The 13692-nt window shown below is 35.3% G+C and overlaps 1 pseudogene; it reads left to right on the top strand.

The window, feature by feature from the left end:
• The window catches only part of LOC121036481 (ribosome production factor 1-like), a 20682-nt pseudogene extending 10944 nt beyond the window's left edge, over positions 1-9738 (top strand).
• Positions 9739-13692: the final 3954 nt, after the last annotated feature.

Genomic DNA, 13692 nt, shown 5'->3' with positions numbered 1-13692 from the left:
AAAGAAAGAAAGAAAGAAAGAAAGAAAGAAAGAAAGAAAGAAAGAAAAAGGAAGAAAGAAGGAAAAAAAGAAAGGGAGATAGGGAAAAGAAAGTAAAATACTAAATGTAGAGGGGCCTAAGGATTGCTCTATATGAAAATCCTCCATTTTCCCCTGTAGATCTAATCCGCACTTCTCTCTCTGTCCCAAGGAGCTGATCTATAACAATATCTCCATGGCTTCTCTCTTTTAATCGGCTTCTATCAATGGAAATCCCTCGTAGGAGCATTTATGGAGGCAAGAGAGTAAAACCTAGTATACTTGTTCCTTTAAATCTCTTCTTGCAATGTCACCTTCAGCTGGCTGTAGCCTCCATCCAAATGTCAATGCCCCATTTGTAATGATACTCCATACAACTTTTTCTTTCCAAGCTCTAAAAACCATTGTCTCTCCTTGTTGCTTTAGACCTAGGGGGTAATGACATGTAGGTTGCTATTAAGCTGCAGATCAATGAACCATTCCTAATGGTTTCCCTTCTTGCACCTTTGTAAATAAACATTCCTTGAACTTCCTATTGAATATGCTGTCCTTACTGAGACCCAGACTGATAACAAGAGGCACATTTCATTTGTATAATATTTTTAAAATTAAAATAAATGAAGTGAAATACTAGAAGAATATAAATAGTATGCGCAATTACTAGAAGAAGCCAAAAGGAACTTCAGCTGTAAGCAATTTATCAAAAGAGTTTTCTAAACACAGTTTCCTCTCTCAGATGAATTATAGTAAGATCTATCAATATAATTCTTTCACCTCCACCAAACATATTTTGGCTCTTTCATCATCTCTTCTAAAGATGTTTCCCCTTTATTAATTTAATATATACACTGTTCCATCTTTTCCAATCTATAAGCCCCATTTCCTAGAAACATTTATTCTTCCCTTATGTCATTTTTGCTTTTTACTCCCATGTCTTTTAATAATACACTTCTCATCCTATTTCCTGATTTATAAATTTTAGATATAATCTATTATAATAAATGAGGGATGAGCTGGCTTACCACCAACCCCCTTACAACCAGTTGTTATATTTCTATTTTGTGTTCCTCATGTATCTTTCATAAAATACTAGTATCTCCATTCCTTATTTCACCAGCTGTGAACAGTATATTTTAGAGCACTAAACCAAATGCATACCTTGGCCAGATACCAAGGCAAACCCCAACATGCTGCATCCATAATTTTTCTTCCCAGTTTTAAAATGATATTAATGACCATAATTTTCCTTTCAGCATTACACTGTTCTTTTCCCCTACAACTACTATCATCTACACGATAACTTTTGCAACGTTAAGATTAATAGTATTTATATAGGATTAATTCCTCCATGCTTTATCTGTAAGTTGATATAAAAGATGTAAGTCGATAAGAATATTAAGAATATAAATATGATTCCATGCAGGTCCGAGCAGTGTCGATTGATTGTTGTCATGTGTTTTTCGCAGGTTTTGCCTTCAATTTTCTAATTGCGGTGAGTTTTTCTTGCCTGTATCTCAGTACCAATGTGTATAAAATTATAAATGTTCTATTGCATCACTATTTCTCCTGATGCGTCAGTTTGGACTGGCTGAATGCCAGGTCTGCCTCCTAACTGCATTTCTGGGCTTTCCCTTCACTGCTCTTCTAGAGACAAATTGGCTCCACTATTTCAAAGGATGCCAAAATGTTTTCTGTCTTCATTTTCTTTCTTGTTTGGATATAGTCCAAACTCAAATAGCTTTCCTTTCAGGTAGAGGAAATATTTTATAAATCTTGTGACATTGCCCGTTTTAACTTTAAAGTAGTTCTTCACTGTCTTGTAACATTCAATAGTGTTGATGGGAAACGTGATACCAGATTTGTCATTTTTCTGTGGGTCATTTTTATTTTTTCTCAAGAAAACTTTGAGTCTTCTCTTTATCCTTAGTAATCTGAGTTTTGACAACAATGTGTCTAGGGGTGTCTTCATTCCTGTGCTGAGAACTCAGGGCAATCTTTATTTATTTTAAGATTTTATTAAATTCCAGTTAGGAGGGGTGCCTGGGTGGCTCAGTTGAGCGTCCAGCTGTTGACTTCAGCTCAGGTTATGATCTCACAGTTAATGAGATCAAACCCCACATCAGGCTTTGTGATGACAGCATGGAGCCTGCTTGGGATTCTCTCTCTCTCCCTCTCTCTTTCTCTGCCCCTCTCCTGCTTGTGCACATGCTTTCTCTCTCTCCCTCTCTCTCTGTCTCTCTCTCAAAATAAACATTAAAAAAATTATTTTTAATAAAATTAAACATTAAAAAATATATTCCACTTAGTTAACATAGAGTGTAATATTCATTTCAGGCATACAATATGGTAAATTAACACTTCCATGCAACACCTGGTGTTCATCACAACAAGTGCATTCCTTAATCCTCATCATCTATTTAACCCATCCTCCACCCACTGACCTTCTAGTAACCATCAGTTTGTTCTCTATAGTTAAGAGTCTGTTTCTTGGTTTGCTTTTCTCTCTCTTTTTCTCCTTTGCTCATTTGTTTTGTTTCTTGAATTCCACATATGAATGAAATCATATGGTATTTGTCTTTCTCTGACTTATTTTGTTTAGCATAATATCCTCTAGCTCCATCCATGTCATTGCAAATGGCGAGGTTTCATTCTTTTTTATGCTAAACAATATTCGTGTGTGTGTGTGTGTGTGTGTGTGTGTGTGTGTGTGTGTGTGACATCTTTTTTATCCATTCCTCAGTCAACGGGTGCTTGAGCTGTTTCTATAATTTGGCAATTGTAGATAACGCTGCTATAAACATCAGGGTACATGTATCCCTTTCAATTAGTATTTTTGTATCCTTTGGGTAAAAACCTAGTAGTGCAATTGCTGGATCATAGGGTAGTTCTATTTTTAACTTTTTGAGGAACCTCCATACTGTTTTCTAGAGTGGCTGCACCAATTTTCATTACCACCAACAGGGCAAGAGGGTTCCTTTTTCTCTTGATTCTTTTGTTGCTGATTGTAGCCATTCTGACAGGTGTAAGGTAATATCTCATTATAGTTTTGATTTGCATTTCCCTGATGATAAGTAATATTTTCATTTGTCTGTTGGCTATCTGGAGTCTTCTTTGGAAAAATGTTTGTTCATAACTTCTGCCCATTTTTTAATTGGATTATTTGTTTTTTAGTGTTGAGTTTTATAAGTTCTTTATGTATTTTGGATATTTTGTCAGATACGTCATTTGTAAATATCTTCTCCCATTCCATAGGTTGTCTTGTCATTTTGTTGATTGTTTTCTTCACTGTGCAGAAGCTTTTTATTTTGATGCAGTCTCAATAGTTATTTTTGTTTTTCTTTCCCTTTTCTCAGGAGACATATCAAAGAAGTCACTATGGCCAATGTCAAAGATAGGTATTAACTTTTGGTAGCATTTGCTTTTCAAGCCATCTGGTCCTGGACTTCAGGTTGTTGGGATATTTTTGATTACTGATTTAATTTCTTTGCTAGGTATCAGTGTGTTCAAGTTTTCTATTTCTTCCTGTATCAGTTTCAATAACTTATGTTTCTAGGAATTTATCCATTTCTTCTGAATTGTCCAATTTGTTGGCATATAGTTTTTCATAATATTCTCTTATAATTGTGTTTCTGTGATATTGGTTGCTATTTCTCTTCTCTCATTTGTGATTTTATTTATTTGGGTCCTTTCTCTTTTCTTTTTGATAAGTCTGGCTAGAGGCTTAGCAATTTTATTAATCTTTTCAAAGAACCAGCTCCTGGTTTCATTGATCTGTTCTAGTGTTTTGTTTTGTTTTAATTTTTATATCATTTATTTCTACTCTAATGTTTATTATTTCCTTCCTTCTGCTGCCTTTAGACTTTGCTTTTCTTTTTCTAGCTCCTTTAGGTGTGAGGTTAGTTTGTTTGAGATTTTTCTTGCTTCTTGAGGTAAGACCTGTATTGCTATATACGTCCCTCTTAGAACAATTTTTGCTATATCCTAAAGGTTTTAGAACTTTGTGTTCTCATGTTCATTGTTTCCACATACTTTTTACTTCTTTAATTTCCTGGTTGACCCATTTATTGTTTAGTAGCATGTTGTTTAACTTCAATGTATTTGTGGTCTTTCCAAATTTTTTTCTTATGGCTGACTTCTAGTTTCATAACATTGTGGTCAGAAAAGATGCTGGGTATGAATTCATCTTGTGTATTTGTTGAGGCCTGTTTTGTGACCCAATATGTGATCTATTCTGGAGCATATTCCACATGCATTTGAAAAGAATGTGTATCCTGCTGTTTTAGGATGCAATATTCTGAATATATCTGTAAAGTCCATCTAGTCCAGTGTGTCATTCAAAGCCATGGTTTCCTTGTTGATTTTCTGTTCATTCAAAGCCATAGTTTCCTTGTTGATTTTCCGCTTAGATGATCTGTTCATTGATGTAAGTAGTGTATTAAAATCATGTGTTATTATCAATTAGTTCTTTTATGTTTGTTATTAATTGCTTTATATATTTAGGTGTTCCCATGTTGTGTGCATAAATATTTATAATTGTTATATCTTCTTGTTGAACTGTCCCCTTTATTATTATATAGTACTCTTCTTTGTCTCTTGTTATAGTCTTTGTTCTGAAATCTAGTTTGATAACAAAGTATTGCTATTCTGTCTTTCTTTTGACATCAATGTGCATGATGAATGTTTCTCCATCCCCTCACTTTCAGTCTTTAGATGCCTTTAGGTCTAAAATGAGTCTCTTCTAGGTAGCATATAGATGGGTTTTGTATTTTATTTTATTTTATTTTATTTTATTTTATTTTATTTTACTTTTTATCCATTCTGACATCCTATGTCTTTTGATTAGAGCATTTAGTTCATTTAAATTCAAAGTAATTATTGGTAGATATGTATTTGTTGCCATTTTATTACTTGTTTTGTGGTTGTTTCTAGAGATTTTTCTCTAATCTTTTCTTGTCTTTCATGTTTTGCTGATTTTCTTTAGTGATATATTTGGATTTCTTTCTCTTTATTTTTTGCATGTTTATTAATGATTTTTTGATATGTGGTTACCAATAAGTTTGTATATAACCTCTTCTGCAAATAGCAGTCTATATTAAGTTGATGGTTGTTTAAGTTTGAACGCACTCTTTGATCCTCACCTCCCCACATTGGTCTTTGTTATTATATTTTATATCCTTTTTTGTGTGAGTTCCTAGACTGACTTTTACAGAAATATTTTTTACTGTAGAAATATTCATTTTTACTACTTTTGTGTTTCCTGCCATTACACTGTCACTTTTCGTCTCTCCTTTCCACTCAGAGTCCCCTTTAGTCTTTCTTGCAGGGTTGGTTTAGTGATCACAAACTCCTTTAGTTTTAGCTTATCTGGGAAACTCTTTATCTCTCTTTCTATTCTGAATGATAGCCTTGCTGGGTAGAGTATTCTTGGCTGCAGATTTTTCCCATTCAGCTCTTTGAATATATCATGCCACTCCTGCCTGGCTTGCCACATTCTGTTGAAAAATCTCTAGCTGGCCTTATGGGATTTCTTTTGTAAGTTAATGACTTCTTTTGTCCTGCTGCTTTTAAGATTTTTCTTTATCACTATATTTTGCAAATTTAATTACCGTATCTCTTGGTGTTGGACTGCTTTTGTTGATTTTTATGGGAGTTCTCTGTGCTTCCTGGATCTGGATGTCTTTCCTTCCCTAGATTACAGAAATTTTCGGCTATTATTTCTTCAAATAAATTATTTTCTCCCCATTATCTCTCTTCATCTTGTGGGACTCCTATAGTGTAATGCTATTATGTTTGATGGAGTCACTGAGTTCCCTAAGTCTATTCTCATTTAGCATATTTCTTTCTCTCTTTTGTTCAGCTTCATTGCTTGCCATTAGTTTGTCTTTATTTTATCATTACTTTGTCATTAATTCATCCCTCTGCTTCTTCTAACATGCTGCTCATTGCATCAAGAGTGTATATTGCACTCTTCATCTCTGATTGACTCTTTAACTCTTTTATCTCTTTAACTCTTTAACTCTTTTATCTACATAAATCATTTGAAATTTTTCTATAGAGGAGATCTGTCTCTATTTCTTTCTCTTTCTTTCATCATTTATTTATATTAGTGTGAATTCATGGGTATTTATTTTATACTTTGAGCTACAAGTCAACGCTATATTTTTGGTTGCTCAAATTATTATAGCTTTGGCTTTTGGCAGCTCTTGCCCCAGGGATTTTTGAACTGGTAATAGGAGACTTTCTGGGTGGCTGAATATATTTTATATAAAACTCAAAAGTTGTTAGAAACCAAATTTTTCTGCCAGAATAGAGAAGTGATGGAATTAGGTATGCAGAGAAAACAGAAATAAAAAACCACCCAAAAGTCTAAAGCAGATACCTTTATCCCCTCACTTCTTTTGTTAGACATATATTCTGAGTCCCTGTTATCTCATCCTGAGGTTTTGTGTACCATTTCAGTTTCTGCAAACAAAATCCCTCTTTTTGCTTAAATTAGATCTATTTCTTAAAAAATATATATATATATCTATTTATTCAACCTTAAAATTAAAACTAACCTAAAGAGTTAAAGCTGCAGAAAGATAACTGCATTATTTAGGTGAGGTCACAGGTAAAGAAATACCAAGTAATGGCTATTAATATGATCCAATTGATACACAGAGGTCCAGACTTCAGTTGTGTTTCCCTCAGTTCATATCCCATCTATCCCCTCAGTCCTGCCTCAGAGGCTCTGATGACGACTGCTCCCAAGATGCTCAGCTCTACCCATCCCTGGAATCAATAAGATCCAGACCAGGTGGTACATCAGCAGTCCTTGTCCTCTAAGTTGAATTTAGACACGTTGGAGTCTGAGTAAGCCCTTGGCAGAAGCTTCCCAAGCTGACCCTAAAAACCAGCACTGCCCAAAGGACTCAAATCAGGAGTCCCTCTCCTCTAGATATCTCAGGAAATTTGGCGCCAGTTGGGTAGAATTTGAGATTCCTTCTTTATTTTGATCTCAATCTCCTGGGCTGCCAGCATCCCTTCTGCTGCTCTGGTCAGTTTTCCAGTTTGATGGGAAACATTCCTACCACCTCCACCTTGCTTCCCTCCTTGACTCCACTCAAGTTTTATTTTCTATATTTTTGGTACCATTTTCTCTAGTGCCTGGTGGTAAGTCCCAAAATAACACATTGGCACTCAGTGTTTGTATATAATACTATACATTATGATGACAGTATATTATTTAAAGAGAAATTTCATTCTATTTCAAGAATAAACTTATAAGGTAGATGTTATTCCCATATCATAAATTAGGAAACTGTCATTCAGAGAGATTCACTGACTTGTCTGACACAATATCTGGTGAATATGGGATTCAACCAGTGATTTCTGATTCCCAGAACCATGCTCATTCTGCAATGCCATACTGCAGGCATTAACAAATTATTGAGTTAAGCTGAATTTCTATTCTCTAGTGGAAGGGAATATATAGTGACCTTATGTGTCAGCCTTCTTAGCATAGCCAAGAAAACCATTAGATATGCATATATAACCAACTTAGTTGGTTGTCCATCTATAACACAGTGTCCATCTATGTCATCATTTTACAGAAATTCTTACGGGGTGAATTTTTCCTTTCACAAATAAATTTTGGTAGGTATGAGAAAGCTAGAGAATAAACCTGATTCATTATTGTTAATGATTTGTAATAACAACTGAAAACATGATTTCAGTGTTATCTTCTTTAGTTAAACTATAATTCAAAACAATGATAGTCACTTTAGGAATTGGATTAGATTTTGTTTTTAATTGGAAGCTAAAAGTCAGCTCCACTAAAAGGTATATAGAGGGCTTTAGTACATACTTGTATAGACTGGGATATTTACTGAAGGCCATTTATTTAATAGTTATTTATATTTTCAATAAAATTGTTGTGCTACTTTTCCATTGCTTCTCTAACAAATTGCTACACATTTAGTGGCTTAACACAACACAATGTACTATCTTACAGCTCTATAGGTCAGAAGTCTAACATGGGTCTCACCAGCCTAAAGTCAAAGCTGTGTTCCTTTCTGGAGTCTTGAGGGCAGGATCCATGTCCTTGCTCATTCAGGTTGTTAGCAGAATTCAGTTCCCTATAGTTGTAGGACCAATGTTGACTGGCTGTCAGCTGAGGACTGTCTCTAGCTTCTCAAGGCTATTGCATTTCTTGGCTCTTCAAAACTGGCAATGGGGGGGGTCAGGTCCTTCCCTAGCTTCAAATCTCTCCTCTTTATCTTTCTTTTCTCTTTGACCCAGCCAGGAAAGTCTCTCTACTTTTATGGAGTCATCTCTTTAGACTGAGTACACACAAGTGATCCAGGATAATCACCCCATTTGAAGGTCTGTTTCTTTAACCACATCTACAAGGTCTCTTTTGCCATGTAAGGTAACATATTCACAGGTTCCAAGAACTAAGGCATTGGGCATATTTGGGGGGGAAGCTATTATTCTACCTATCACGGCTTCCAAATCACTGTTAACTTCATAGACTTTTACAGTAATTTAAACTCCTCACATTCATTTGCTCCATTAGAATAAACAAAAATATTTTAAATATTTTTCTTCATTTTGAATTTTTCTTAATATTTCTTCCACCAAAAACCTTGTCCTCTGCCCATAAAACTTATGAAATGAATTTATGTAAAAATTTCATTTACATTAATTTTTCTAAACCATTTTCATGAACAACACATTTGACAAGTTCTTTTTGCCTTCTTTTCATTTCATAATACAACCCATCTGCTGATTTAATTTGATCTGAAAGGAATTTAAGACTAGCTTTTCTCTTCTTGAATGTTGAAATTATGCTTTCACAGCAGATAGATTTCCTGAGGAATAGGAATCACTTGTGTTTTTCTCTATATAAGGAAACTTAAATTTTTAATTTTATCAGAGATTATTCCATCTTTGAACAATAGCAGTTAACTTTTAACAGTGATATCGAACTCCTACTCACCTAATAAAACATTCAAATTACTGCTTGATTAACAATAAACTGGCACTGGGTGTTATATCTAAGTGAAGAGTTACTAAATTCTGATCCTGAAACCATTATCACACTATATGTTAATTAACTTGGATTTAAATAAAATAAACAAAAACAATAAACTGACTTTTTTCCAATGACCAATTGCCCAGCAAATATGTTACACAGATCTCTAATGATCTTTTCTCTGTCAATACTTAGCAACTTAGTTTCCTTATTAGAAAGGTAAAAAGAAATAAGTACAACTGAAAATCAGTTTCAATTATTATAATTCCTTTTTAGTTGCCCTGGTAAAGGACAGATATTAAGTAATAATATGTGGCTTAAATGAATCTTATTTTTTTTCTAACTTTTTCTTCAACTCCCTGAAAAGGTGTACTAAGTCTAATTCTCTGTGCCTCTTTTTCTTTCTGTCCTTGTTCCCCGTGATCTTATATGCAACCATCTTCAAATATCATGTCTATGAAGGTGAGTCTCAAGTCTGTATTGCCAGACTGTCCAATAGTCTATTTTCCCATTCTTAATAAAGCTGTATTTGAACACTCTTATTAATTCAAAATATCAAAAACATTAGTCATAAATTTTACTATCATTATAATTATTGTACTTAAAGAGTTGAAGATGGAGAATACAAAGAAAACAAGACAAGAACTTGCTGGGAGAATGCATCAGAAATCAACAAAGATGAGGAATTTGATCACGTGGTATAGGAAAGTGAACCAGTTCATTCACCAGGGCTTAATTCTGCACACAACTCAAGGTGAAAGAGAACGGAGACAAAGTCATTGGCAAATTGGGTAATGGCTCATCTAAAGGTAATGACAATTTAATCTGCAAAAACAATATTTGAGGGAGTCTGTTTTCTGGACTATTTGGTGAAAGATGGAAAGAAATGGGGTGTAGGGGATAGAGAATGCAGCCAGTGTAATCAATCGATATCTTCAAGGCATAAATATGATCATACCTCCACTCTATCTTCTGAGATAGGGCTCAGTTCACAAGGCAGTCTACGGCCATTGAGTCTTCCATATCCTGGGTAAATCTCAATACCCTTAGTCTTGCAAAAACATGGAATAACATCCTTGTTCATCATAATGTTTGACGAGTTCCTTGTATACCACAAGCTCTATAGGCCTCCAGGCATGTAGTAGTGCCTGAGGGTCCAGCATATCCAATGTCAGGGTAGACTGCTTTAGTAGAGTGCAGCATGAACAGCTGCTCTGCCTGTGAGTTCCCTAGGGGAGGCAGACACATGCAACCAACTGCTTCCCTGGTGCTGGCATTGAATCCAGCCAGCAGAAAGGAGATAGACATAAGTAGTAAATTAGATACCATGTGAACCTGGGAATTCAGCTATTCTAGCAATCTTTTGAACAATGCCTCCTTAATTATCCTGGAATTTCTCATTTCATTATATCTGCTTGCATTTGTTATCGATTGTTGCGTAACAAATTACCTGAAAATTTAATGTCTTAAAACAACAAGCATTTATTATCTCAGTGTCTGTGGGTCAGGAATTTGGCAGCAGCTTAATGAAATGATTCTGGTACAGGGACACTTACGTGGTTTATAATCAAGATGTTGGCCAGACCTGCGGTCATTTGAAGGTTTGACTGGGGCTGGTGGATTCACTTCCAAGCTCATTTATCACTCATTTATCTGTTAGCCAGAAGCCTCACTTCTTTTTCACGTGATCCTTCCCATAGAATAGCATGGCAGCTGGCCCAGTGTAAGTGATCTGAGAAAGAACAGCTACCAAGAAAAAAAAAAAGTGTAAAAATACAGATGTGACTCCTATACTCTCTAGGAGGACCAGATAGTCGGTCTTGAGGCTTCTGCCAACAAAAACAACACCCAAACTAGTGGGACTGTCTCCAGTGGAGATATTTCAGATGACACCATTGGGAACACACAATGTAGTTCAAACCACTGATACTAACACCAAAAAGCAGAATCTGAACCACTGATTTCGCTAAAAGCCAGTTTCCCTTGACAGAAAAGAATGGATTCTGTATGGCACATGGTCCTCAAGTTCCGCTCTTCCATATCAAAATCTTAAACACTTCACTGGTAGAATCAGTGTCTATGCCCTAAGTACGAAAGGAGACTGACAAAAGTAATTTCTGGTTTCTATCTTGGAGAAGATAACCTCCCACTATAATACAGAAAATTTTCCATTATGGTATTCCAAAGATGCTGGACAATAACAAAGACTAAAAGGGTCCAGTCCACTTCTCTACTTAGCTTCACAAAATCAACAAACACCCACTTCTATATTTAAATTTGCAAACAGCAGTAGCAAACCATGATCTATAATATAATCTAACTTATAATTTATATTATAATGTATTATAATATTTTACAATAATATAAACCATGACCTATTTATAACATCCATGACCTATGGATATGACCCTTAGATCTATATCATGAAAATGTCTCCATCGTGACATTTTATAATCTGTGGATTAAATTGTAAAGTTAAACACTACCAGCACACCCTATATATAATAGTAGAATATTTGTTAAGATAAATAATTGAGAGATCAAGGGTGAACACAGAAGTAGATAATACAGTTCTGCAAGTAGTCATAAAACTATAGTTGACATGACTTACTTCCTCTACCACAACTTCCATGTCCCTTTGTTCTTTAAAAAAACAAAACAAAACAAAACAAAACAACAACAAAAAAAACCAGATTCATCTACCTACTCCTTATGACCAATCCTCCAGTATTATTCCATACAATTCTCTGAACATATTCTGCATATAGATCCATTTCCGCAGGCCATCTGTCTTTCCAGACAAATTAGATAGTGAAATGTTCTGGCACAAGCTTTGCCAACAGAGAGGATATCTCTTCCCTGTTTTCCTTCAAGACCACTTCTAAGTCTATAATAGGACCAGAATCCAGTTCTGGCTGGTGCATAGCCATCAGTAAACAAACTCATTCATTTTCCCCCAATCAACTCATCTAAGGGAGATTCCCTCTGCAATCAGATGCAAGAGTTGAGGGGAGATGTGGTCATACAGCAAGGGTAAACTTATTGGGAATATGAATCGCTTGTTTATTCAATTTAATTTGGTCTTTTGGAACTGAAATCTGGCGTTTCAACTTAATGTTAAAGGGCTGCTACAACATCTAAGTGTATGACTTAGGTTCAGATATCACCCAGTCCTTAATGTACAGTGCAGGTCCTAGGAACACTCAGGGTGCCATGACCAAAAATTTAATCTCTGTTTGGAACAAGGAGAAAACCAAAAGCTGATTCTCAAGAGGAATAGTTATCTGCCAGAGACAGCATTGTAATTTCCCTGCCATAGACTTCATTCATGCAGATCTGCCATAGATATTTGGATCCCATAGGTCTTAAAAGATACACAGCAGATCTACTGGTCCAGCTAAAAAGCCTTCTCTTGCTCTGGAACCTACCAACCTGGAAGGTAGGCCTTTGGGCTCCTTGGTTAAAGATTTGGAGTAAATGTATATGCCCCTTCCAAAATACAAAAAAGACCATCAACCATTGTGCTGCTTTTTTAGTAGTAAAGGAAACAAATCTCACAAATACTGAAAAACAGAATTAGATGTTTTGCTCGTATCTATACTCTACCCAGGAAAGGTTTCCACTTCACAAATCTGAAGGAAAAAAATCAAATATTAAAAAGTATCCTACGAAACTTTTACTTAGTGTTAATCTCTGGAAGAGAGAAATAAATAATGTCTTAACGTAAAAAGAGTGGGGCCTAACAAATACTTATTCTAGAAGGTATTTTATCTTACTTATTAATTATTTAGGCTTATTAAATCTTTAATCTCTGGCACGTTTGGAAGTTACAGAAATTAATAAGGCACGTGCACAAAGATGACTCCAACTCATAAAGCATTTCATATTTTCCGGTACCTACCACAGGCACTGTATGGCTCTTTTTGTAATCTCAATAAATGTTTCTTTGAATAACTGATGGGATCATCATTAATGTGGTAGAACAGAAATAGCATGAACTTTGGAGCCTAAAAACATCTAGATTCAAATCTCGTCTCTAATACTTATCAACTCTGTGACTTGGGGGCAAATCAGTTAGACTGAATAATGGTCCCTCCAAAGATATCAACTTGCTAGTCATTGGAACCTGAGAATATGTCACCTTACACAGCAAAAGGGACTTCACAGATGTGATTAAATTAAGGATCTGGAGATGGAGGGATTATTTTGGATTATCCAGGTGGGCCCGATGTAATTACAAAGGTCTTTCTAAGGGGAAGGTAGGAAGGTCAGGGCCAGAGCTTTGATGATGGAAGCAGAGACTGGAGGAACACAGCCCTGCTGAAACCTTGATTTTAGAACTTCTGACCTCCAAAACTGTAACAAAATACATTTATGTTGTTTTGAATGACTAAAATTGTACTAATTTGTACAACGGAAAACTAATCCAGACTCTCTGAGCCTTAGTTTCCTTGTGGGAAAATAGAACTAATATATTTACACTTTGATGATTAAAAATAATTTTAAAGCACTCAGCACATAGTAAGTACTCAATGAGTGGCAGCTGTTATGACACGTGCTGTATTGTTAGAGGTGAAGCTTAGCATATTAATTAAAAGCTTACACACTAGAATCATACTAAAGGGTATTTCTTTCCAGGCTCTACCATTGGCCAAGTC

The sequence above is a fragment of the Herpailurus yagouaroundi genome, unplaced genomic scaffold (genome assembly GCF_014898765.1).
Source record: "Herpailurus yagouaroundi ecotype Mexico unplaced genomic scaffold, PumYag 162, whole genome shotgun sequence".
Classification (NCBI taxonomy): domain Eukaryota; kingdom Metazoa; phylum Chordata; class Mammalia; order Carnivora; family Felidae; genus Herpailurus; species Herpailurus yagouaroundi.
The sequence above is the reverse complement of the archived record's forward strand: the minus strand, read 5'-3'. Positions and strand labels throughout refer to the sequence as shown.